This window comes from Moschus berezovskii, chromosome 11 (genome assembly GCF_049115385.1).
Source record: "Moschus berezovskii isolate FMDL1 chromosome 11, NW_MosBer_1.0, whole genome shotgun sequence".
NCBI lineage: Eukaryota > Metazoa > Chordata > Mammalia > Artiodactyla > Moschidae > Moschus > Moschus berezovskii.
Window position 1 is genome coordinate 53,526,283 of NC_142470.1, and position 27,343 is coordinate 53,553,625.

At 37.6% G+C, this 27,343-nt stretch overlaps 1 non-coding gene across 1 annotated transcript; it reads left to right on the top strand.

The window, feature by feature from the left end:
- The first annotated feature begins 10,453 nt into the window (after positions 1-10,453).
- LOC148776140 (signal recognition particle RNA) lies at positions 10,454-10,747 on the top strand. Its single transcript, XR_016038704.1, has one exon.
- Positions 10,748-27,343: the final 16,596 nt, after the last annotated feature.

A 27,343-nucleotide genomic window follows, 5' to 3' on the forward strand; every position in this document is an offset into this window, starting at 1 on the left:
GGAGGAGAAGGGGATGACCAAGAATGAGATGGCTGGATGGCATCACCGACTCTGTGGACATGAGTTTGAGTGAACTCCGGGAGTTGGTGATGGACAGGGAGGCCTGGCGTGCTGTGATTCATGGGGTCGCGGAGAGTCGGACACGACTGAGCGACTGAACTGAACTGAAATGAACTGAATGTTTCTTTCTAGAAGACTTCACCCATTTCCAAGTTTGTGAATATCATCTACAATGTATTAACTACCAAATTTTCTTTCTTATTTTGACCTTTCTTCTGAGCATACTGCTGACTGCTTGATATTAATATCTTCACTTGCATGGCTTAAAGCTTCCCAAACTGAACATATCCAAAACAAAATTCTGGATATTTTTATCCCTGCATTCTCCCTTGGTTCTTACACGTCTCTGTAAATTTTCTCCTACCAGAATGCTAGAAATCTATGCCATCATTTATTCTACCTCAACCCAACCACAAGCTGTAAGCAAGTTTACCCATTCTATATTCAAAATATACTTCAAATTCATGTTCTTCCACTCAAATATTCCCAGTTACCATCATTTTTTATCTGTACTATTACAAGAACTTCTTTAGCGTTGCCCCTGTTTTAATCCTTACGTCGTTGCCCTCTCCACTTTCAATTACAATCCATTCTTCACAGTGGCTAGAATTCTATCACTATTTTTAAATCATAGATGAATTATATCACACACCAGATTTAAACGGATCAAGTTACTTCCCACTGCAGTGAGAATAATTTCCAAAGATATTTTCACAGCCTAGAAAGCCTTTGTGACCTGACCCTTACATAGCTTTCCATGTTCCCAGTGTCTTTCATTTTTTAAAAAATAAATTTTAGTTTTTAAAACAGTTTTACATTTACATAAAAACTGAGAAGAGTATGAGAGTTCCCATATGCTCCACAGCCAGTTTTCCCTAACAGTATCTTATATTAATATGATATATTTGTTATAATTAATGAGTGTATCTTGATATATTATTAATAGTCAAAGTTCATATCTCGTTAGATTTTCTTAGTGTTTTACCAAAGGACTCTTTCTCTGGTCCAGAGCTCCATCCAGGATACTACATTAGAAATAATCATCATTTTTTCTTATGCCCCTCATAGCTATGATAGTTTTTCAGACTTTGTTTATGATAATAGCCCTGAAGACGCTGAGAAATATTGGTTAGATATTTTGTAAAACTGGCCTCTATGGGATTTATCAGATTTTTTTTTTTTTCTTTCATGATCACACTTGAGATTTGGAGAGAAAGACCACAGAGATAAAAATATCCTTCTGATTGCATTATATCAAGGGTATCTACTTTCAACATGAGTCATCACTGTTGATGTTGACTTTGATAATCTGACTAAGGTAGTGTTTGTCAGAGTTCTCCACTGTAAATTTACTCTTCTTTTACTCACTTTTTTTTACTCTACTCTTTGGAAGAAAGTGACTATGCACAAACTACCCATAAGGAATAAGGCGTTGTATACCACATTTTTCAGGCAGAGTATTTACAAACATTATTTGGTCTCTAACCGGGAGATTTGTCTCTTCTCTTCCATTTACCAGTTTATGTAATATATTTATGTATGGATGGCAGGTATTTATGTCAATACAGACTGTGGATATTTAGTTTATACTTTGAGATTTAATCCAGTACTACTTAATTTTGTTGGACAAGTTTCTCCAGCTTTGATTATTAGTAGTTTTTTTGTTGTTGGCTCCAGTTCTCCTTTGATATATATTCATTAATTTGTTTTTGCTTTTGCTTTGTTCTTTTGTGTATTTCCTTTGTTCTTTGTACTACCAGATGGTCCAAGTTCATCTTATTTGTTTATGGCTTCTGTCTTAGAACCAGCAGTTTCTCCAAAGACTTCTGATTCCATTTATTACAGAATGCTATTAGAAACCAAACTTGGTGGTAGGTGAGCTCATTGCTACTGGGATAACATTACTTTTAGACTTTGCCAGCTTACAGAAATGAAAATCCATGTGCATATGCTAATACTTACATCCATACATATTTATAGAGTAGCAATATGCATCCATGTTAAACTGGAAATGAGTCTGCACTGATGTCCCAATTCTAATCTATTACCATATTGATTTTTACGACTTCCTCCCTTGCTCATAAGTAACCTTCTACTACAACAGTGAAAAACTTAACTACAACAAATACTATCCATTTACTTAATTTTTTCTTTTCAGCATGGAATAGTTTGAAAGCCTTTGCCATGGATTTTTAATCCATTTTAAACATGGGCAAAATATACTCACCAAAAGTGTCCTAAGCGTACAAAAATATACTACCTCCATCATCAGCATAGTAACTCAATATTTCAACAAATGTCACTTTATAGAAACCTTCTAAAATCGCTGAAAATGATGGATTGTGCAATTAAAAGATTACTCATAAATCAGTTCAGTTGCTAAATTAATTCTCAGGTATTTTTCTATGTTCAGAGTGGTTAAGCCCCATAGCACTACAAGGGTTATTTTTTCTACTAGAATTAAGAAGATTAAGAAGAGCAATAAAGAATCATTAGTTCATCAAGTCCATTTATCTCAATAGTAGAGCAATCTTTGGAACAACGGACTGGTTCCAAATTGGGAAAGGAGTACGTCAAGACTGCATATTGTCACCTTGCTTATTTAAGCTTTATTCTATGCAGAGTACATCATGTGAAATTCTGGGTTGGATGAAACTCAAGCTAGAATCAAGATTACAGGGAGAAAAATCAATAACCTCTGATATGCAGATGACACCACCCTTATGGCAGAAAGTGAAGAGGAACTAAAGAGCTTCTTGATGAAAGGGAAAGAAGGGAGTGAAAAAGCTGGCTTAAAATTCACCATTCAGAAAACTAAGAATATGGTATTCAGTCCCATCACTTTATGGCAGATAAATGGGGAAATAATGGAAGCAGTGAGAGAGTTTTATTTTCTTGGGCTCCAAAATCACTGCAGATGGTGACTGCAGCCATGAAATTAAAAGACGCTTACTCCTTGGAAGAAAAGTTGTGACAAACCTAGACAGCATATTAAAAAGCCGAGACATTACTTTGCAGACAAAGGTCCACATAGTCAAAGCTTTGGTTTTTCCAATAGTCATGCATGGGTGTGAGAGTTGGACCATAAAGAAAACTGAGCACTGAAGAACTGATGTTTTTGAACTGTGGTGTTGGAGAAGGCTCTTAGTCCCTTGGACTGCAAGATCAAACTAGTCAATCCTAATAGAAATCAGTCCTGAATATTCACTGGAAGGACTGATTCTGAAGCTGAAGCTCTAATTTTTGGCCACCTGATGAGAAGACTGACTCATTGGAAAAGACACTTATGCTGGGAAAGACCGAAGGCAAAAGAAGAGGGCAGCAGAGGATGAGATGATTAGACAGCATCATGGACTAAATGAACATGAATTTGAGCAAATTCTGGGAGATGGTGAAGCATGGGGAAGCCTGGCGTGTTGCAGTCTATGCGGTCACAAAGAGTCAGACATGATTTAGCAACTGAAAAACAACAACAATATTCATCAAATATGCAAAGAAGAAAAGAAAGGTAACTCTTTGTTTACCTTTACCACCAAATAGTGGGACATGACTGAGTGACTGAACTGAATTGAACTTTGTTAATGAGATTCCATTTAAAATTTGTTTTTGTCTGTCATCCTTATATTTAACATTTTCTTAAACCACATACTTGGAAAGCACTGAATACAGTGCATTTCTTTTATCTACTTAGTTCTTAACACATGGATTTCTATATCAAGGAATTACCTGGAATAATGAAAAGACATGCTGCTGTCATTACCCATCTCTAGGTATGATATCTCCTTTCCCTCCTTACCATAGTCAGACCCACCTGAGTAAATTGAAATAATTCTTTATGTGACACATGAATGAAAAATAATATGCTAAGTTGCTTCGGTGGTATCCATCTGACTCTTTGTGACTCTATGGACCCTATGGTAGCCCACCAGGTTCCTCTGTCTATGGGATTCTCTAGGCAAGAATGCTGGAGTGGATAGCCATTCTCTTCTCCAGGGGATCTTCCAGATCCATGGATCAACCCCAAGTCTCTTAAGGCTCCTGCATTGGCAGGAGGCTTCTCTTGATCTGATATCTTTTTCTCTCTCCTCACCATAGTCAGACCCATAGTCACTTTGGTCAGAAATTATTCTTTATTTGACACATGGATGCAAAATAATGTACTTTATATATCATAATATATGACTTGGTTCCACTGTTCTTACTGGTTTACACTCTTGAATAAAGTCATAGTTTTTTGTTTGTTTTTTCTTAACCACACACAAAAAATCAATGAAATTCAAACTGTTTAGTTTTAAATGTGCAGTCTCTAGCCTGACTTAAAGAGCACCTGTACATGACTCAGTTAATATGTACAGGAATATTATCTTATGAAGATAGTACATGGTCATTTAAGAAAAAGATTAAATGAATTAAGCAAATATTCTAATTATATATAAGCATGAAGGCAGGAGAAGAAGGGGACAACAGAGGATGAGATGGTTGGATGGCATCACTGACTCAATGGACATGAGTTTGGGTAAGCTCCAGGAGTTGGTGTTGGATAGGGAAGCCCAGTGTGCTGCAGTCCATGGGGTTGCAAAGAGTCAGACACGACTGAGCGACTGAACTGAACTGAAGTGAACTGACTGAAGTGTCCATACTGCCTGCGTATATTAATGTTACCATTATTTTGATAGCTATGCAATGTGGTGTGTTTGCATGATTATATTCTATAAAACTTAGTTGACTGCCTCACAAATGGGACAATATATGTATATACTTTCCATATATTGACCAACTTTATATCTAAATTTATATCTATCAAAATGCTACACCATATTTTATTTAGTATCTGTAAGTAGCTACCTAGATTTTGCCTCATCTTTCACAACTCCAAATAACACAGTGATATATATCCTTATACACATATTATTTTCTATTACATTTTCTTTAAGACTATTTATTATAAGTGGAGGTTTTGAGTCAACACTTGAGCATATTTTTTATGTCCAATATTTATATTAAACACTCGAAGTATTTTACTAATTTGCATACTGTGCATAAGATTCCTCATCAATTATAACTTTTAAAATCTTGACCAGTCTAAAAAGCAAAGTATGTTTACAAATGTTATTTTTGAGTTTTATTTCTGGGTATGTTGACTTTTTATAGTATTAATTGAACACTTCTATTTCTTCTACACCACAGATTAAATTCTGAGGAGTCGGAATACTGAAAGGAAGACATGACATATGTTACCTACAATTTGTCACAAATAATCTCCCCATCTTAGTAAGAAAACTGATATAAGCACGTTACTGAGTATGTAGTGAATCTGTTCCAAGAAGCAAAATAAATGACATCTCAGACCTGGCTGCCTTTATGGATGCTGCCTACATCATCCCTTTGAATCATTTGGAACTTACTATCCAACATATCTCACATTTTTTCAGCCACTGCAGATATTTTCATGATTACTTTTAAGTATACTAAAAGTAAGTTATTAGATAAGAAATTTCACAAAATAATGTAAGTAGGAGTACACTCTACATCATTTTTGGTATGGAGATCTTTATTATGCTACATAGAATATAACATCAAAGACACTGGCTAAATTGAAGTCCATTTTTACAGTAGATCTTAAATCAGGAATTATGCTTTCTGACAAAAAAATATATTTTAATATTATTGTTTTGACTGATGAATAATTTTAGAGTTCATGCAGGAGAGGTGCATAAATTTACTTTCCAGGTATGGTTCTTCCCAGTAAAAAGCTGAATAATTAAGTTCTACTACAAATTCCCAGCTTATATTGCGTCTCTTCATTTTTCAGTTTCAGTTCAGTTCAGTTCAGTCGCTCAGTCGTGTCTGACTCTTTGCGACCCCATGAATCACAGCATGCCAGGCTTCCCTGTCCATCACCAGCTCCTGGAGTTCACTCAAACTCATGTCCATCGAGTTGGTGATGCCATCCATCCATCTCATTCTCTGTCGTCCCCATCTCCTCCCGCCCCCAATCCCTCCCAGCATCAGAGTCTTTTCCAGTGAGTCAACTCGTTGCATGAGGTGGCCAAAGTTTAACATGGCCCAAATCCATTTAAAATCAATAATGTCTTCATAACACAGTGATGTTTCTTAAATATATAAATTCATACCAGTAAAGAGGATGATATTGCAACCAACAAATATTCTTTCAGATATTCCTCACCTATTGGTAAATGTAACTGCTCACACTCTGATGAATTTCAGGTCATTGACAACATCAAAAATTTAAGTCACTAGTATTACAAGCTAAATGTCTTTAGTATCAAAGATTTGCTTCAGTTCAGTATTGTAGATTAAGATTTTTTCTCATTGTTTAAGATGCCACCATTTTAAGGCATACTTCCCTGGTGGCTCAGATGGTAAAATGTCTGCCTGCAATGCAGGAGACCTGGGTTTGATCCCTGGCTCAGGAAGATCCCCTGGAGAAGGAAATGGCAACCCACTCCAGTACTCTTGCTTGAAAATTCCATGGATGGAGGAGCCTGGTAAGCTCCAGCCCATGGTATCATAAAGAGTCGCACACAACTGAGCGACTTCCCTTCCTTTCCCTTTCCTTTGTCATTTAAGTACAGAATACCACATGCACACACATACGCTGCTGTTGTGTCATGTAGTAAAGGCTAGGTTACACTACAGCAATGAATATTCCCAATAACAAATGGTATATGTTTCTGACTAATTCTACATGCCTATCATGGGTTGGTTCAGATCTTAGACTGATGAAGACTTTATCTCAAAATAGGTTCTATCATCATTCTAACAAAGGGAAAGGATTTTGCCAATGGATTCTGGAACTGAATGTTCCTACCAGAAAGTGACCTTGATGGTTAATTTTATGTGTCAAAGGAGTTAGGTTATGGTGTCCAGTTGTTCAATCAACAATGAAATTTTCTGAAGGAGAAAAATTCTGTCTCCAGATTATAACACAGAATTCTTTTTTGAGTTTCCAGCCTTCTCTCACACAGAATTTGAAATATCAACTGTTGCTTAAATTTCCAGACTTCCAATGTGCTGGACTACCATTCAAATTTGAGACTTTCTAGCCCCCACAATTGCATAATTCTGTGTTTAACTTTTTCAGGAATCAACAGAATGTTTCCCATGATGACTACACCATTGTACAGTTCAACAGCAATGTATGAGAATCCAATTTTTCCACATTCTCATGAGCACACTTGTCATTTTCCCTTTTTTTTCCCTATAATTTTGGCCATCTTAGTGGGGATGAAGTAGTAGATGGCTATTTTAAAATCAAATCAATTTGATATTTTGTTATTAATCTTGTCCATTTTTATGTTTTCCATTCTAAACATTTTGATCACATATTTATAGTATTTCTAATATTTTTATTAAATTATATACATGATTACTTTTATTTGCCTTACACTGTCATATGATGAGTTTTCTTCTGTTTGAGCTCATATTTTCTGGATAGAAATAATTCTGTGAGGATTATTAAAGTACTGGATCAAGCACTATTTTTCTTCAAAAGGGATTTCCTGAAGAATGACCAAGATGGTGGAGTAGGAAGACTCTGATCTCAATTCCTCTCACAGGCACACCAAAATTACAACTATTTACAGAAAAACTATTAATAAAAACTTAAAACCTATCAAAAAAAAATCTTCTACAACCAAATATATATATAAAAAAGAAGCACACAAAATAGGCAGGAGTATGGATTCGCAGTAGAGTTAAGACCAATAACCCTTGGTGGTGACCCACAAACAGGAGGTTAATTATAACTTCAGAGGTTCTCTCCAAGGAGTAATGGGTCTGAGCCCCACATTGGACTCCCCAGCCCTGTGTTTCTGTACTGGAAAGATGAGCTCACAGAAAGTTTGATTTTGAAGGCCATCAGGTCTTGCTTTCAGGAGATCCAGAGGGCTGTTACAAAAAAATATTTCACTCTTAAAGGATGCACACAAAATCTCACATGCTCTGGAACCCAGGGCAAAAGTAGTAATTTGAAAGGAGTGTGGGATAGACTCATCTGCTGGTTTTAAAGACTCTCCCAAAAAGGCAGAACACAATTGGAGCTCACCCTGGAGACATAGACACAAGCAGCAGTCATTTTTGAAAGCTTATTCTACTGCATAGACACTGGTACAGACAAATGCCATTTTAAAATCTTTCTTGTAGCTTATTAGCACTGGACACCACCTGACCTACCAGCCTGCAGTATGCTTTAAGACCCCCTGATCCCTGTGACATGGCCCTATCCACCAAAGTAAGCAGGACAAGGCTCTCTCCACTAGTGGAGCCATCCAGTGAGCCCCAGGAATAACAAGGCCCTGGTGTAGAGGCCCCAGGAATTATCTCTACCCACCAGTGAGGCAGCTTTAACCTTGGAAACAGCCTCACCCACCAGTGGGTAGGCATCTGCCCTAGGGCCTAACTGGGCCCCAACTCTGACCACCAGTGAGGTGACACACCAACTATAGGACTTCTGGAGCCCAACAGCAGAGATTCTGGGACCCTACTCTGACTAACAGTGAGCTGTCACCAGCCTACAACTCCCTGGGCCCAAGTCTTACACACCAGTAGTCTGAAGACCAACTCAGGTACCTCCAGGAAACTGCAGGCAGAAACACTAGGACCTGGCTTTTCCCTACTAGCCCTGGGATCAACCTCACACATCAGTGGGCTGGCATCCGTCTCAGGATGCCAAGGGCCCTGGCAATGTCCACCATGGGTGGACACCAGGCTCAGGCCACTGCAGTCCCTCAGCCTGCTATGGCAAAACCCAGTCTACTTACCAGCAGGCCAGCACCAGCCTTGGACCCCCTGGTCCCTACCTGGTCCACTATTAGGCCAACACCAGCTCTGAGACATTTGGGCCTCTCATCCAACATCGCTGGGATCCAATTCCACCAAGCAGTAGGCACACACCAGCTTCAGGGCACCCTGGATACAGCAGTCAGCTGTGTTAGAAACAGGCCCTACTTATCAAAGTTCCACTGAACCTGCCAGTGGGTCCCAAGACAAATTAGTCACAGATATAGCTTCACACACCAATGGATTTAGCCTCACTCTCCATCAGCTTCAGGACCCCTAGGGCCCTGCAACCAGGGATACCATTATCCAGCTCTGCCTACCAGTGAGCCCCAGTACTCTCTGAGCCTTGTTTCCACCCACTAGGAAGCTGACTTTAGATTCAAGAGGCCTGGCACCACAACCACACATGCCAATACCTGGCTCTGCCCACCACTGAGCTAGCCCCAGCCCCAAACACCCCTGGGGTTCTGCAGCCAGCCAACTCATGATCCCACCAACCAGTGGCAACCAACTGGAAGGAGGCTAGCCATGCCCACAAGATTGCACATAGGAGAGAGTCCACCACAATAGAAAGATACATGGAGCCCAAATAGGGGGCATCCCTAGGGCATGTAGTTCTGGTGACCAAAGGAAATGTGATACTGGGAAGCACAGGGCATTTCTTATAAGAGACCACTTCTTCAAGGTCAGGAAGCATAACCAGCCTATCAACTACACAAAAATAAATATAGCAAATGAAGCAACAGAGGAACATGTTCCAGACAAGAAACATGATAAAACCCCATAAGGACTAGGTGAACTGGAGATAGACAATCTACCCAGTGGGCTTCCAAGATGGAGTCAGTGATAAAGAACCTGCCTGCAATGCAGGAGATGTAAGAGAGACTTGGGTTCGATCCCTGGGTCAGGAAGATTCCCCTGGGGAATGGAATGGCAACCCACTCCAGTATTCTTGCCTGGAATATCCCATGGACAGAGGAGCCTGGTGGGCTATGGTCCATAGCATCACAAAGAGTCAGACATGACAAGCGACTTAGCACTAATGTGCACAATCTACCAGATAAAGAGTTCAAAGTAATGATCATAAAGATACTTAAAGAACTTTGGAGAAGAATGGACAAGCAGAGTGAGAAGTTAGACACTTTCAATAAAGAGCAAATATAAAGAAGAATCAATGAGAGACCAAGAATTCAACAACTGAAACAAAAACTACACTAGAAGGAATCAACAGTGGATGATATAGAGGAACAGCTCAGCTAGGCTAGTAGATACTGTCGTGGAAATAACTGCAGTCAAACAAAGAGAAAGAAAAAAGAATAAAAACAAATGAGTACCGTTTCAGAGGCCTCTGGGACAACATCAAGCACACTTGCATTTGCATTATAAATGTGCAGGAAGGAGGAGAGAGGGAGAAAGGAGCAGAGAGCATATCTGATGTAATTATACTTAAAGATTTCCCTCGCTAGGAAAAGAAACAGATATCTTATGTCCAAGAATTACAGAGAATCTCAAACAGAATCAGTCCAAAGAGGACCACACCAAAATACATTATAATTAAAATGGAAAATATTAGAGATAAAGAGAAATTACTGCTGGGCGTGGTGGCACGTGTCTGTAGTCCCACCTGCTTGGGAGGCTGAGGCTGGAGGATTGCTTGAGCCCAGGAGTTCTGGACTGTAGTGCACTGGCTGAGCAGGTGTCTGCACTAAGTTTGGCATATGGACACCCCTCAGGAGCGAGGGACCACTAGGTTGCCTAAGGAGGGGTGAACTGGTACAGGTCAGAAACGGAGCAGGTCAAAACTCCCGTGCTGATCAGTAGTGGGGTCATGCCTGTGAATAGCCACTGCATCCAGCCTGGGTAACATAGAGAGATTCTGTCTCTAGGAAAAAAAAAAAAAAAAGAGAGAGAAAAAAATATTAAAAGTTTTGAGGAAAAGCAATAATTTACATACAAGGGAAACCCCATAATACTATCAGCTGACTTTTCAGCAGTTTATTAATAACTTCACTTCCAAAATGGAGAGAATAGCAGCACTTCTTTTCCCTTTCAAATAACTGCCCAGTCCCTAATTTCTCTATCTCATTTTTAGTTAACTGCCAATTATATATTTTGCCTCTTATATTTGCATGATCAAGGTTGTATGGGACCCCAAAACACTTAATCTACTAAAACCTGTCTTAGTAATTTTAACAGAGAAGCGAAGTCATTATATAGGTATTACTATTGCTATTGGTCCTTGCTATTGGTTCTTGGTGGGTGTGGAGGTTGAGGGTGACAGTGGAATTTATCTACAAAGTAAATTCTCTTGTTCATTAAGATAATTATTTCTCCCCACCTAACTGTAATAGTCTCCATAAAACTCCTGCTTTACAGTTCATATTACCCAGTAACTTGCACATTTCTGTAAATCAAATAACAATGTTAAAGAGATACAATCCAAGAGTGATTTTGAACCTTAAAATTAACTCTAAGAGAAGAATATATTATTCATGGGAGTAAAGCCTGCTGCTGCTGCTGCTAAGTCACTTCATTCGTGTCCGACTCTGTGCGACCCCACAGACCACCTGCTGCTGCTGCTAAGTCACTTCAGTCGTGCCCGACTCTGTGTGACCCCAAAGACGGAAGCCCACCAGGCTCCCCTGTCCCTTAAATCATGGTAGCTATATGACAACCATCTCTATGTGTATGGTTTGCTATAGTTATATGTAAAACAGTAACAAGCAATATTTAAATAGCACTGATAATACTAATAGAGAGCTTGTTTTGAGCCTTGCTCTGTTTTAGGTGCTGGACTTTAGAGCTAGAGAGGTTCTAAATTCAGGTCCAATATTTGATAGTTGTGTGATGACACAGACTTCTAACTGCACTGATTTTCTGTTTATTTCTAAAATAAAGATATGTAAGTTGCCTAACAGGATTCTTGTACAGGTTAAACACATGAAGAGTTTAACTCCTCTAGCAAAGACCATGCACAAAGTGAACATTTGCTAGTATTTAAATTACTTCCCATGACTAGCCTCTGTACCTGGATTTGTGTGTGTGTGTGTATTGTCTATGACTGAGAAAATCCAGCAAATTAACTGTTCCACTTTCGTCAAAGGATAAGCTAATGAATTTTCATTTTCACATCTTCTTTAAAGCAATTATGTTTAACTTACATTTCTTTCATTCTCCCAGTTCCTTATACAGTCCTTCACTGGCTTTGAAGTCATAGAGTTTGACACCAAAGTGATGAGATTTCCATTTCAAAATAGAAAAAGCCGTGTAATTTTTAAGTGGTTTAAAGCATAAAGTTCTCAATTTTTTACACCAGAAAACATAAAATTACTTTTGCTTGCTTCTTTGTTTTTGATGAATGTTGTGGTCTCAAAGACTAAGTATTTAGCTCATCCTCAAACCCTCTTTCATACAGCAAAATAAATGTGGATATATGTATAGATAGATTTATACATATTTATAGAGATAGATTTTTATTCATTGATTTTTCAGTAAAAGCGTTGTGGCTGCTGCTGAGTAGTTTCAGTTGTGTCCGACTCTGTGATCCCATAGACAGCAGCCCACCAGGCTCCTCTGTCCCTGGGATTCTCCAGGCAAGAATACTGGAGTGAGTTGCCATTTCCTTCTCCAATGCATGCATACATGCTAAGTCACTTCAGTCGTGACCAACTCTGTGCAACCCTATTGACAGCAGCCCACCGGGCTCCTCTGTCCATGCGATTTTCTAGGCAAAAATACTGGAGTGCATTGCCATTTTCTTCTTCCCATAAAAGCACATCCACTCACAAACAAAGCAGAGGAGGGAAGATTATTGATAACCTATAGTCTTTAAGATTCCTGCTAAAGTAGGCTGTATAAACAGGAAGAGTAAGTGACTGCCTTTATTGAGTGAACCAGAGGGTGCTGTTTAGACTAAAAATGAAACCCCATAAGACATTTTAAGGTCACTATATGGATGCAAAACTACTTTCTGGGGGAAGGTGTCACATAAAAAGAAGTGAAAATAATGTGAGGGAGAAAATGTCTCCAGATCATCAAGGTCAAAAATTTTTGACATCTTAAAAGTTTTTATTTTAATTTTTAATTAGATTATAATTTCAATATTGTGATGGTTTCTGCCATATAGCAACATGAATCAGCCATAGGTATACACATGTCCCCTCCCTCCTAAATCTCCCTCCTGCCTCCCTCCCCACCCCACCCCTCTAGGTTTTCTTACAGTACCAGTTTTGGGTTCCTTGCATCATACATGATAATGTATATATTTCAAAGTTATTCTCTGAAATTATCTCACCCTCTCCTTTACACCTTCAATTTTAATATTTTTTTTTAAATCAAGTTTTTTAGAGCCAGAATATATATTTTTGGTGTGAATTAAAGACTGAGATGAGAGAAATGTGATGAGCAACGAAGAATGACCTGCTTACGATTACTGTTCCCTCTTCATTTTAATATGAATGATGAAGAGGTTACAAGATGGGGCAGGCATGACATAATTGGAAATGCATATTTACAAAAAAGACTTCTTTTCTGTTTGAATGAAGGTACTCCAGTTTCTCTATGGCATCTATTGACCTATTGCCATGTTTTGTATGACCAGAAACTAAGGACACTAAGTAAGGTCTGGGGCACTTGAGAAGTTCCTTTTTACAAATCTGAAGGCTTCTTACATGGTGATGGCTGAGTTAGAATTGATGGCATCTGTTTAATATAATCCTATCACCACTCAAGTGATAGGCTGGATGATAGGAGTGGCTTTACAAAATGTATATGCTTGTGAGGGTACAACTGGGATCCTAAAGGCAGATCTCAAGTTCTAATTATTTAATAAAGCTTTATAACTGAATAGGACAAGAGGCTACATGCAAGCAGAATAGTCTTCACAGTTGGTGCTAAATACTTCTTTGTTAAGTAAATTAATGAATAAGTAAATAGCATTGTTCCTCAGCTCAGTGGGATATTTTGTAGTATGTTAAGATGATAATATAATTCTATTTGTTCTTGGGATGCACAGGAGACTTTTAATAAAGTCCCAGATTATATGAGATAGAGTAGGTAGTTACCCTGTCCTCTCTATTTTGAGGCTTTTGTGTAGTTCATTGACAAAAATCAAGAGAAAAAAAGGTTATCTTAAATGATTAACCTTATCACTAACATTGTATTTTTAGAGGTACATACATTTGAGCCTTTAGAGTTCTTAAACATCTTCTTTCAAATAATAAATTCTAGGTTTCATTCAGCTTCTAATTTCAATAATGTGCTCAATCACACTTGGATAGATATTGGAAAATATTACTAACATGTATTGTTTCTGAAGAACCAGCCAAGTAAACTATATTGTCTATATTATAACTTTGATGAGAAAGAGAAAGGATAAGGGCATACAATGTTCAGATAACTGGGCATTTAAGGCCTACATAAAAATGAGATTATTTACAAAGTGACAAGGCTTTATCATTCAATAATATATACTATATCCATATTTACATCTATATCCATTTAAATGGATTAATAATTTCACAATAACTTCAAGTGATCCATAATGAGTGCTGACAGTTTTGTTTTTGGAATGATAATGGAGTCACCACTGGGTGTATCTTCAATGTCAATTATAACTGATTAATAAATGGGAAAATGGCAGCATAAGACTGTATAGTTGTCATCCTTATAAACATGCATTCTAAGGAATGCCAAAGTTGTTGTTGTTGCTGTTTAGTCACTAAGTCATGTCCATCTCTTTGCTGCTCCATGGACTGCATCACACCAGGCTTCCCTGTCCTTCACTATCTCACAGAATTTGCTCTAACTCATGTCCATTGAGTCAGTGATGCCTTCCAACCATCTCATCCTGTCACCTCCTTCTTCTCTTGCCCTCCATCTTTCCCAGCATCAGGATATTTTCCAATGCCTTAGTAATAGTAACAAAAATATGACATACCCTCAGAGCAATAAAATCAAAATGGTACAGAAAATACATTTTCAAAATACAATACCAAAATCAAATATACCAAAATACCAAAATCAAAATACAGAATAAAAATACAAAATCAAAATACAGAATATTGAGGCCCAGATTCCTTTTCTGTCAGCTTTAACCTGTGTGTATCTCCTTAAGCAAACAATAGCAACATAGATGACCCCAGGTAATTTCTGGGGTGAATTGGTAGCAGAGGAACAGTGATCATTACATTTTTACTTTTACCCTTTGTATTCAGTTGCACAGCTTAAGGACAAGGATTCAGCTTTTTATCTGGATTTGTGTTGGGGTTTCTTATGTGAAATATCTTCAATATTCTCAGATAGCCTCTCCTCTGAATATAAAACTGTCACCCTCAACAAAACACAACAGTCCAAAGAGACCAACACTCAATCTCTTTTTCCAGATGTTTTAAAGAAATGAGTGAGTTCCCAGAATGGCCTGTGTTCATTTCACTGTGAGATGTAAAAGAAATACATGTTTTCTCACTCCAGTCAGAAATTTGTTAAAGCTCTGAAGCATAACACCAGATATTTCTTGCACAGTGGTTTTGTCCTATTGATTATCATGTACATGCTACTGTTATTCTCATTTAACCAGCCAATAAGTATTCCCCATAGAACTTCAAAATGGCTAATACCTGATGGTGACTTGTACACCACTGAAAAAATGTTTGTTTTGATCTATTTCAACAATTGCTGTACATCTATAAAATAGGTGACAACTATACCTTGATGAGGGAATATATCTTTTCTGCATCTTTAATTTCACAACCAACTGTGTCTTCTTTAGAGGCAGAGATCAGATATGATGTGTCTGTCCTGTGGTATAATTATTCTATGCCAGAGTCCCAGTGGCTCAGTGGAAAAAGAATCCACCTGTAATGCAGGAAACACAGGAGATGCAGGTCCAATCACTGGGTCGGGAAGATTCCCTGAAGAAGGACATGACAGCAACCCACTCCTGTATTCTTGCCTGGAAAATACCATGGACAGAGAAACCTGGAAAGCTACAGTCCATGGGGTCACAAGAGTTGGACACGACTGAGCAACTAAACAGCAGCAGAAGAGTCCCAATATTAGTGCCAAGAAAGACCTTGACAGTTATTGAAATATGAAGAGGTTATATTACTCTTAAGCTTTTATGTAGCTACACTAAATTTAATTGTAGATTGAGAATTATTTGCAAGTATTCTTGACCTATTTAATAGCGAAACAGTTTCCAAACTCCAAATCCACAAATCAAATGTTCTTTTTATGCTATAACCACCATTAACCCAAATCTTACCTCTCAGTCTTTGTTTTTAAGTACAGAAGGTGAAAGAAAAGGAAAAACTATGATTTGCATGTGTGTATATGTATTTGTGGTGAATAAAACATTGTGTTAAACATTACCACTTATATCTACCCTAATGTTTGACCATCACCAATTTTTTTTTTTTTATTTTAGAAAAGTAAAATTAGACTGTTCAATTGCTTTTGTCCAATGTCCTAAGGTTACTAAATAGCCAGTATTCTACCTTGGATAATTCTATTACTGAAGTTCAACTGCAAAAAAAAAAAAAAAGGAAATTCCTTTGAATTTCTTTCAAGGACATCTTAGGGTGTTCTGATTAAATAGTGAATATAAACACTGGGGTTTGTTAATCTTCTTTGTTGTTCTTATTAATCTTGCATGATTTTCCTGCACACACTAGTTAAGAAGAGAACACAAAGAATCTGGTAAAGCCAGCAATGAGCGGGAGTGTGCTTTTCCTTTGTTCCAGCACTCTGTGCAATACTGTGACTCTTTCCTACTGTTTTGCTCTCATTCCCCTCTTCAAAGTGGATCTCACCTCTTCTCTTTGCTAGTGCCATCCAGATAGCCCAGGCTTCTGGCTTGTTTTCCAGTATGTATGTTTCTGCTGCAGAACTGCGTGGTTTCACTAGTTGTCACTACTCATGGCCAAGATGTTGCAGGATCAAGTCACTACCAACCCAATTTTATTCCTGCCTCCTGGTTCAAATCTTGCCAGAGTCGAACTTTTCTTAATGCCTACCTTTGTTGTCATCACTGCATCTGTTTCTGCTAATGTCAATTTTACCAGTTCCCTCCGAACTACAAGATTGTTCACAGAAGTAGGAGAGTATTCTCTAATCCTTTAACCAGGATACAAAAATACCCATCTCCTTCTTTCCAGTAGAAACACTGGTATCATAAATGATACATTAAGCTCGATCTTTCACTTTGGAGTAAACATTGCTGGATAAATTTTCAGCATTTATCTCAACATAGCAGAGACCATTCAATTGGTATCGTATTCCATCCCAAAGAAACACTTTTTCTCCTTCTCTGGTGTTGGCACACCTTTCACTTCACTCTCCTAGGATGACTTTCTTGCTTTCCAAGGTCACCATTTCTGAAGACTGGAAAGTGGTGTGTGTCCCAAATTTCATCTGAGAATGACTTTGTCTAGAGACTCAGTTTGCATTCCCAATACAATTCTTCAAAATGTTTTTCTTAAATATCCATCAAAAGCTCATGAAAAGAGAACTCCTGTTTTATCATCTGATTTGTCAGCAGCCCTTTAGAGAATATGTCAATAACAATTCCATCTGTGAGTCTCTATATGCTTATTCTCACCAAGTGAAATAGGTTCTGGGTAATTTGACTCTTTCTTGGTGCTATTAATACATACATTTCCAGAAAATTTTGATTCAATCAGTAGCTATAATCACATCTTATGATAACACAGTGACCTAACCTAGCAATCACAAACAATTCATTGTTGATAAAATTTGAAGTGGTCCTAGAAAAGAGGTTGCTAAGAAATTATTTTGATTCTGTGAAAGGTCAAAGCATGGGGCTCTTCTAAGAGCAGCTATTTAGCATAGTGACAAAAAGGTGAGACAGGGCTTAGAAGGAAATCATATGAAAGAGTCCAGCCAAAGTTAGTGAAACTATAATGAAAAAAGACATTGCAAGTAAAAGCAAATTGCACAAATGGAACCACTAAATTCTGGATCAAAATGTGTATGAGTTTTAATCACAGGATAATATTGCTCTGATGTGGGAATGGTATTGGTCAAGGGGCAAACAGTTGTAATTTTGATGAAGAGACAAGATAACATTTTATTTACCATTGGAAAATAAAACAAAGCAAAATTCTGAGGTTACCTCAAGTTCCTGGCTTATTTTTTTTTAAATATTTAAATATTTATTTATTTATTTTGGCTGTGCTTTGCCTTAGTTGTGGCATATGGGGTCTAGTTCCCAGACCAGGGATTGAACCTGGACCCCCTGTATTAGGAGCATGAAATCTTAGCCACTGGACCACCAGGGAAGTCCCCTCTGCTTATTTTTCTTCGTTTTTTCCCCTATTGTTCCTGCCACTAGTTTTCCTTTCTGAATTTTTCTTATTTTGGTTTTTCCTTTGCAAGATATCTTTTGATTTATCTTTGGTTGTGGGCTAGATCCATAGTGTCATCCCCAAATGGGCTCATACATATATTTTTGTTTCATTTACTTAAATTTCTATCCCAAGTGCCCAGCTGCACTCAGGGCCCAATGTCATTCAAACTGTAAATATTTCTTCTTTAATTAACTTTTTAATTGAAGGATAATTGCTTTATGGAATTGTGTTGGTTTCTGCCAAACATCAACATGAATCAGCCATAGCTATACATAGTTAATGATTATTCACAGAAGTGATTCTCTTACCATGTCATAGAGAAGGTATGATCCCAGCTGACGTAGATAATATGGGCTCAACTCTTCTCCTACATCCTCCCTAGATGCAACATCATGTATTTAAGTACTGGTATATAATATTTCTTGTTGCCCTTCTGTCTTGGTGATGGTAGAGAAGCTGAATCCAGTCTCCATACCCTGATAACAAATTAAATCTCAGGGACAGAGTTTGGAGTGAAGTAGAAAAGAATAGCTTTACTGTTTTTTCCAGGCAGAGGGGGCCACAGAGGGATAGCGCCCTCAACACTGTGTCTCAATCTGGATGGAATAGTGAGGAGTTTTATAGTAATCGTTCAAAGAGGGTGTGATCAGATTGTGGACATTCTTTGGATTTGTTGGTGGTGAAGTAAGTGGAAGTCAATGTCATCCTTTCTGGTTCCAACCAGTCTGGGGTCTGCATGTTTGTGGGCAGGTACTGTTGTTAACTGTTAACTTCTCCCACCTGATAGGGGTTTCAGTCTCTGTAAAACAAAGATATCTTTGTGTGTATCCCTTGAGGGGGAACCATGACCCTTCTCTGAGACTGCATAATTGTTTCTCTTAACTATATCTCGCATCCCCTCCTTTCCCTGATTAACAACCACTTTAACCTACCATTAGAACTCAGGGGAAGTCATGAAGGTTGAATGAAGCCTATTTCCTAATGAAAGAAATGGGAGACACAGAAGGCTTTTGTGCCCAGGAGTCCCACACACAGGGTCCTGCTGATATCAATAGGTACACAAGTAACAGCAGATGTGGCCTGTCCAGTTCCTGACCCTTGATGAGAATGCCCACCAAGTCAGCCAACTTAATTGCACTTCTGAAAAACATATTTCACCTTTGCCTGCTGTTGGAATCCTATCTGACAAACAAACTAGTTTGCATGCTTATCTGTTATCCTTTGCTATACCAGTAACTTTAAGTAATGGTATTCTGAAACTACTTGAGAAGGTTCAGTCTTTCCTAGGAGCAAGACATAGAACAATACCCTGGATCATTATTAGGTTAAAACAAAGTATAGACCAAACAGAAAGGAATGGAAATGATTAAAGAAGGGAAAAGGTCTGAATTCAAATCCTGTGCTTTTAATTTCCTACTGGGTAATGTGACTTAGGTTTTGAGAGCCTCATTTTCCACTTATTAATACAGAAGTGCATGTGTATAGGGAAATTGTGAAGACTTCTTGAGACACTATACTGAGTGCAGGCCCAGTACAGGTCAGCATTCTTTAAATCAAATCATTAGTATGACAATGATTAAGAATTACAAACATCATATTTCAGATTGCAGCATCTCTCTGAATATTACTCTTCTTTAAATATTTCCTGGATTGTTGGTTCTTCTTTGTTGTTGGTATAGTCTGAACAGAATTGAGGTTTTCTCTTGAGAAATGGAATATCTCCTGCCATATCAGTAAATTAGGATGTCATAGTCATCAGCGATTGCAGCCCTCCAATGTGAGCCAGCAAGCTGTAAGGGAACTCGAGAGAAGAATACTTGCTACCTAGAAGAGGTCAGACTGCAACCACTCCCTATGGTGAGCCCAAAGGAGCTCAGGATGTGAAAAGCACTGGCCCCAGATTGCTGGGATGCATATGAAAGGAAAAATTTCAATGAGCCCAGATTCTTGCATCTTCCCATACATAGACCACTAAATTCCTTAACTTGGGATATCTGGTTTTCTTTAATTAACAGTAATCTTTTGATGTTCAGACTACTTGCCCTTTGTTGCAAAGCTTCTGTATAACCTGGCTGCTCCCCTTGCCTCCTCAGAGCAGTTCTCTCGTAGTCATTTGAGATGCTGTCTCCCAAACCCAAAGTCCTAAAAATCCCCACCACATAAAACACAACTCTCAAATTTTAGGTTGTGAATATCTTTTGAGTCAACACTCCTGACTGGGGAGTTACCAGGCTTAGGGTTGACTAAACTCTTGTCTACATATGAGAGAGTCATTTTATTTTCCCTTCGGTAGGATTTTGTTCAAGTTCTTCTTTCACTGTCTCTTCTTTCCACAGGATAAATAAGCATAGAAAGATAAGAATGAGTACAGCCTAGAAGTAAAGGGCCAGAGAATTGCTTATGCTGGTTTTCAGGCAAATCTCTAGTGCTTTAGCAAGAGTTTATAATAACCATGGAGATTCTATACAGTTTACTAGTCTACACTGAACTTGTACATGGTTTTCACTTTAAACAAAGGCATGATGAAGTTATCAGAGAATTGCCTTTGTGTTTTCTGTGTATGATCATTATGTGTATTTCAGCAAAAATTTAGAATTTTGGACTCTTGCCCAGATATAATTTCAACTGTCCATGATCAATACATTTAAAAAAGTTCTCACTAAGAAAAGAAAAAATAGTGGGTTAAAAACTGTGCATGTTAATCATTGGAAATGTCTTGTAAATTTAAAATCAAAGCAGACATCCATCATTGCCATAAATTATGATATTCACAGTTTTTTTTTTCCATCATTTTCTTAAGCTGAAACATTTTAATTTGGTTTCAACTAAATATCCTTTTGAAAAATTAACAGGCATTATCTACAAAGGTCTTAAAATAAACAGAAACATTTAAGCTTAGCATATGGTTTGAGATCCAGGAGGGAGAAAATCATTATCAGGGCACACAGAAAATGCCAATTAAATTAAGGTTACCACCTGTTTGGTTTCAATTAGGATATTTCAAAATAAAAGTTTGTGTTCACTGTCTTGATTGACTTCATCTCTGAACCAATATTTTTATTTTTTTAAAATTTGAAACCTTAATTTTCAGTCATTCAGGTACACTTTTTTCCCACTGTTATGCCTAATTTCAAAGAGTTTTCTAATTTCTCTTTAAGATTGTTATAATAGGATTCTAACAGGACATCCTGACTATAGTTTTGTCCTCTTTTCATCTATCTGCATTTCTTACGGAACAATCTTTCCAAATTGCATACATAATCATTACTCTTCTGTTTAATTTGATGAACCAAATTTTCTTCATAAAAAAATTCTAAACCTTTTGAAATACTGTTAATTTAAGGCCTCCATTGATCTTCTTAATGTCCTGACCCTGTAACCCAGACACTCCAGATCATCTCTACTTCATCACAGATTGCAGGCAATTTCTTTTACTATATTCTCTGAACCAAATGTGAATGGCCATCTTCCTTTCTTCACAAACCTCTACTAATTCCTTAGACCACTAAGCACAATATGGCAATGATACTGTTGATTGAGCTCACTTTTATATTCCCAGCATTAATTATAGTGATAGCTACACAATAAATATTTTCTGAATAAATAACAAGTTACCCAGTTTAAACACGTATGTCTTAAACTCGGTATTTTAGTGAAAGGTAACAATTTATATATTTACTAATTAATTATTAATTAATTAAATGCTAACTGATTAATTATAATTGATTATAATTTTGATTCAATTTGCCTGTCACCACTCTTGATCATGAAATACTTGAAGATGAACTACATTTTTTCTGTACCTCATTTTCTAGCATGTGGTTGGTTCTTGGTCCAAATGTTCTTTGTTTAATCCTTTATTTTCTATCAAAGTTCAGGGGAAAAAAAAAATAAATTAAGGGTGTTGTGGCCATACTGTGCAAAGTAGATTTGGTAGGCAGAAAGAATTGAAAAAGTGGTTCAGAAATGAAGTGCTAGAGCAGCATGGGGCAGAAGCTGAAGTCAGGTTGTGAGTTGAAACAAGTCTGATCAGGAACAAAGGGATCAGGGAATGGAGAGGCACTTGCATAAGCTCATTTATCTATCACTCTATGAAAAATGGCAGACACTATTCCAGGTGCTAGGAAAAAGCCATGATAAGTAGATAAAAATCTCTGTACTGTTATATCTGACATTAACATGTCTCTCCTAATTCCTTAGGCCTCCAGGTTACAAGAGGACAGTGACAATGTGGAGGAGATAGGTGATGACAAAATAAATAAGTGAATAATCTTAAGTGCTGAAAAATATAGATGGTGAAGGCTGACACTGAGAAAGGAAAAAAGAGAAATAATCCAAGGCAAGAGGGAAATTTATTTTCATGGCAATTTTTATAGAAGTAGAGTTAATTTAGAATATTAGTATCAAGTGTCCAACATCATGATTCAATATATTTATAGGCTGTACACCTTTTACATTTATTAAAAAATAAAGGCTATATTCCCTGTGCTGTACAATGTATCCTTGTTTTGTATTTATTTTATACATTGTAGCTTGTATTTCTTAATCCTATATCCTGATCTTGCCCCTGCTTTCCCTCTACCCACTGGTAACCAATGAATCTGTTTCTATTTTGTTATATATATTCATTAGTTTTCTTTTTTAGATTCCATGTATAAGTGATAACAGAATATTTGCCTTTCTTTGGCTCACTTATTTCATTAAACATAATGCTCTCTAAGTCCATCCATATTGTTGACCACAATTTCATAATTTTCTATAACTAATAACATTCTTCCTTTGTATGTGTGTGTGTATATATATATATATATATGTCTTCTTTATCTGTTGATTAACACTTAGACTGCTTCCATATCTTGGCTCTTCTAAATAATATTATTGTGAAAATTGGGGTGCAGATATCTTTTTGAGTTGGTGGTTTTATTTTCTTCAGCTATATATCTAGGAATGGAATTGGTAAACCAAATGGTAAGTTTATATTTAGTTTCTTTAAGGAATTTCATACTGTTTTAGGTAGGAGCTGCACCAATTTACTTGCCTAGAAAATCCCATGGATGGAGGAGCCTGGTAGGCTGCAGACGGTGGGGTCGCTAAGGGTCGGAAACGACTGAGCTTCACTTTCACTTTCCACTTTCACACATTGGAGAAGGAAATGGAAACCCACTCCAGTGTTCTTGCCTGGAGAATCCCAAGGAAGGGGGAGCCTGGTAGGCTTCCGTCTATGGGGTCACACAGAGTCGGACACGACTGAAGTGACTTAGCAGCAGCAGCAGCAGCACCAATTTACCTTCCCAATTATGTGTACAAGGGTTACTTTTTCTATGTATCCTGCCCAACATTTGTTTATGTTCTTTATGATGATAAGCATTTTGGCAGATATAAGTTGATATCTCATTGCGGTTTTGATTTGAATATCTTTGATGTTTAACCACGTTGAGCATCTGCGTGTGTGTGTATTTTAAGTGGTCAGGGGATTTCTTTCTGAGAATGTGACTGTTGGCAAAAGAACTGAAGGAGATGCGTACTATTCACAGCAGTGCTAGTCTAAACTTCGGTAAAAAATTGACTGCAAAACTCCAGTGAAATAATGCAACTAGAGACTATTTCTTGCTTTTGTTGTATATTCAGTGAGAGTGGGTAGCATGCTTTGATCCACACAGTCTTTGAGGCAATAAGGCTGATGGAAGCTTTAACTTGTATGGGTTGCACAGGAGCACACAACCTTGGATGTCTCTGTGCTGTGGGAAGAACGATGAGTGGGCCTTATATCAACCTGTCGTACTTTAGCTCTACCTTGGTGGCTCAGTGGTAAAGAATCCACCTGCCAAGCAGGAGACATGGGTTCAATTCCTAGGTCAGGAAGATCCCCTGGAGAAGGAAATGGCAACTCACTCCAGTATTCTTGTCCCAGAAATCAATCCCATGAAGACAAATCTGCCAGGATACAGTCCATGGAGTCACAAAGAGTCAGACATGACTGAGTGGCTACACAACAACTTTAGCTTCAAGGTCATGCAAATGTATTCTCACAGCCTGCTGGGCAGAACTAATCATATGGCTCAATCCTGCATTCAGTTCAGTTCAGTTCAGTCGCTCAGTCATGTCCAACTCTCCGCGACCCCATGAATCACAGCACGCCAGGCCTCCCTGTCCATCACCAACTCCCGGAGTTCACCCAAACTCATGTCCACAGAGTTGGTGATTAAAGGGGGCTAATACGGTAAACTTGATATGTTCAATTTCTCTTATCATTGTAACGAATCAATACAAACTCTGTGGCTTAAAGCAGCACAAGTTCATTTTATTTCACTTTTGAAGTCAGAAACTCAGAAATGGGTGTTGGTAGCTGTGGTCTTTCTGGAGGTTCTTGGGGAGTTCATTGACTTTACTAACTTCTAGCATCACTCCTTGCTCTTCTGTTTATGGCTCCAATCACATAGCATTTTCTCCCTTTGTTTTCACAATCACATTGCCTTCTCTCCAAATCTCTTGCCTCTCTCTTAAAGTACCCTTACAATCTATTGGACCCTCCTGGGTAACAGAATATTCCCCATTGCAAATAGTTAACCTAATCATCCTGCAAAGTCAAGGTTCCTTTATCATGTTAGGTAACACACACAGATTCTAGGAATTGAAATATTGGTACTTTGGGTAGGGGCATTATTCTGTTTTCCCCACTTGATATGCCTAAGGTAAAATAATCTCTGCAACTACATTTTAGCCACATGGAGATATGAATCAAAAACACTGCAAATATTTACTTCCAATCTATAGATGTCTTTTCATTTTGCTTATTGTCTCCTTGCTGTGCAAAAGTTTTTAAGCAGGCCCCATTTATTTATTTTTATTTCAATTATTGTGGGAGACAAATTGAAAAAGATATGTCTGTAATTTATGTCAGAGATTGTTCTGCCTATATTTTCCTCTATGAGTTTTATAGTATCCAGTCTCACATTTAGGCTTTTAATCCATTTTGAGATTATTTTCATGTGTGGAGTTAAAGAATGAACTATTTTTTTATTTTTGCATGTAACTGTTTAGTTTTCCCAGCAACATTTGTTGAAGAGAAATGTATTCACTATGTTGTCAACAATGTGTAGTGTTGCCTCCTTTGTCATAAATTAATTGACCATAGATTCATGGGCTTATTTCTGGGATTTCTATCCTGTTCCATTGATCTATATTTCTATTTTTATGTCAGTACTATACTTTTTTGATGACTGTAGCTTTGCAGTGTAGTCTGAAGTCAGGGAGCATGATTCCTCTACTCTGTTTTTCTTTCCCAATATTTATTTGGCTATTTGGGGTTTTTTGTTTGTTTGTTTCTCCATACAAATTTGAGATTTTTGTCATTGTTGTTCTATTTCTGTGAAAAATACCACTAATAGTTTGATAGGGATTTCATTAAACCTGTAGATTGCCTTGGGAAGTACAGTCATTCGGATAGTATTGATTCTTCCAATGCAGGAACATGGTATATCTTTCCATCTGTTTATGTTTTCTTTGATTTCTTTCATCAGTATCTTATAGTATCAGAGACAAGAGAGCATTGTACTCTTTGTCTCCTGAGGTAAATTGATTCCTAGGTATTTTATTTTTTGATGCAATGATAAATGGAATTGTTTCTTGAATTTCCCTTTCTGATCTTTTGTTGTTAGTGTATAGAAATGATGTTACTGATAAGGGACTAGTCTCCAAAATTTTCAACCAGCTCTTGACACTTCAGTTCAGTTCAGTCACTCAGTCAAGTCCGACTCTTTGTGACCCCATGAATCATAGCACGCCAGGTCTCCCTGTCCATCACCAACTCCCGGAGTTCACTCAAGCTCATGTCCATCGAGTCGGTGATGCCATCCAGCCATCTCATTCTCTGTCATCCCCTTCTCCTCCCGCCCCCAATCCCTCCCAGCATCAGAGTCTTTTCCAGTGAGTCAATTCTTTGCATGAGATGGCCAAAGTATTGGAGTTTCAGCTTTAGCATCAGTCCTTCCAATGAACACCTAGGATTGACCTCCTTTAGAATGGACTGGTTGGATCTCCTTGCGGTCCAAGGGACTCTGAAGAGTCTTCTCCAGCACAACAGTTCAAAATCATCAATTCTTCAGCAATCAGCTTTCTTCACAGTCCAACAGTATTAAAATAAACAATACTCTCAAAAAATGAGCAGAAGACCTAAATAGATATTTCTTCAAAGAAGACATACAGATGGCCAAGAGGCACATAAAAAGCTGTTCATCATCACTGATTATTAAAGAAATGTAAATCAAAACTATGAGATATCATCTCATAGCAATCAGAATGACTGTCACCAAAAAAATCACAAACAAAATATGCTGGAGAAGATGCATAGGGAAAGGAACCTTCCTACACTGTTGGTGGGAATGTATGTTGGTATGGCCACTATGGAGAACTCTATGGATGTTCCCTAAAAAATAAAAAAATAGAACTACTACATGATGTGCATTCCTACTCCTGGGCATATATTCAGAGGGAAAAAATGATCTGAAAAAATATGTACACCCCAATATTCATTGCAACACTTTTTACAATACCCAAGCCTTGAAAGCAACCTAAATGTGCATCAAAATAGGAATGGATAAAAATGTGGTACATTTATACAATGGAATATTACTCAGCCATTGAAAGAATTAAATAATGGCATTTGCAGCAACATTGATGGACCTAGAAAATATCATAGTGAGTGAAGTAAGTCAGACAGAGGAGACTATCCAATGACATCCTATGACATGTGGAATCTAAAAAGAAATGATACAGATGAACTTAAAAAACAGAAAGAGACTCACAGACTTAGAGAACAGACTTATGATTGCTGGTGGGAGGGAGGGTGGAAAAGGATAATTAGGGAGTTTGGGATGGGCATATACACTCATATTTAAAATGGATAACAAACAAGGACATAGTATAGAGCACATGAAACTGTTCAATGTTATGTGGCAGTGTGGATGGGAGGGGAGTTTGGAGAAGAATGGATGCATGTATATATATGGCTGAGTCCCTTTACTGTTCACCTGCAACAATCACAACATTGTTAAATGGCTATACTGAAATACAAAATAAACATTTTTGAAAAAATAAAATAAAAATAAAGCTGT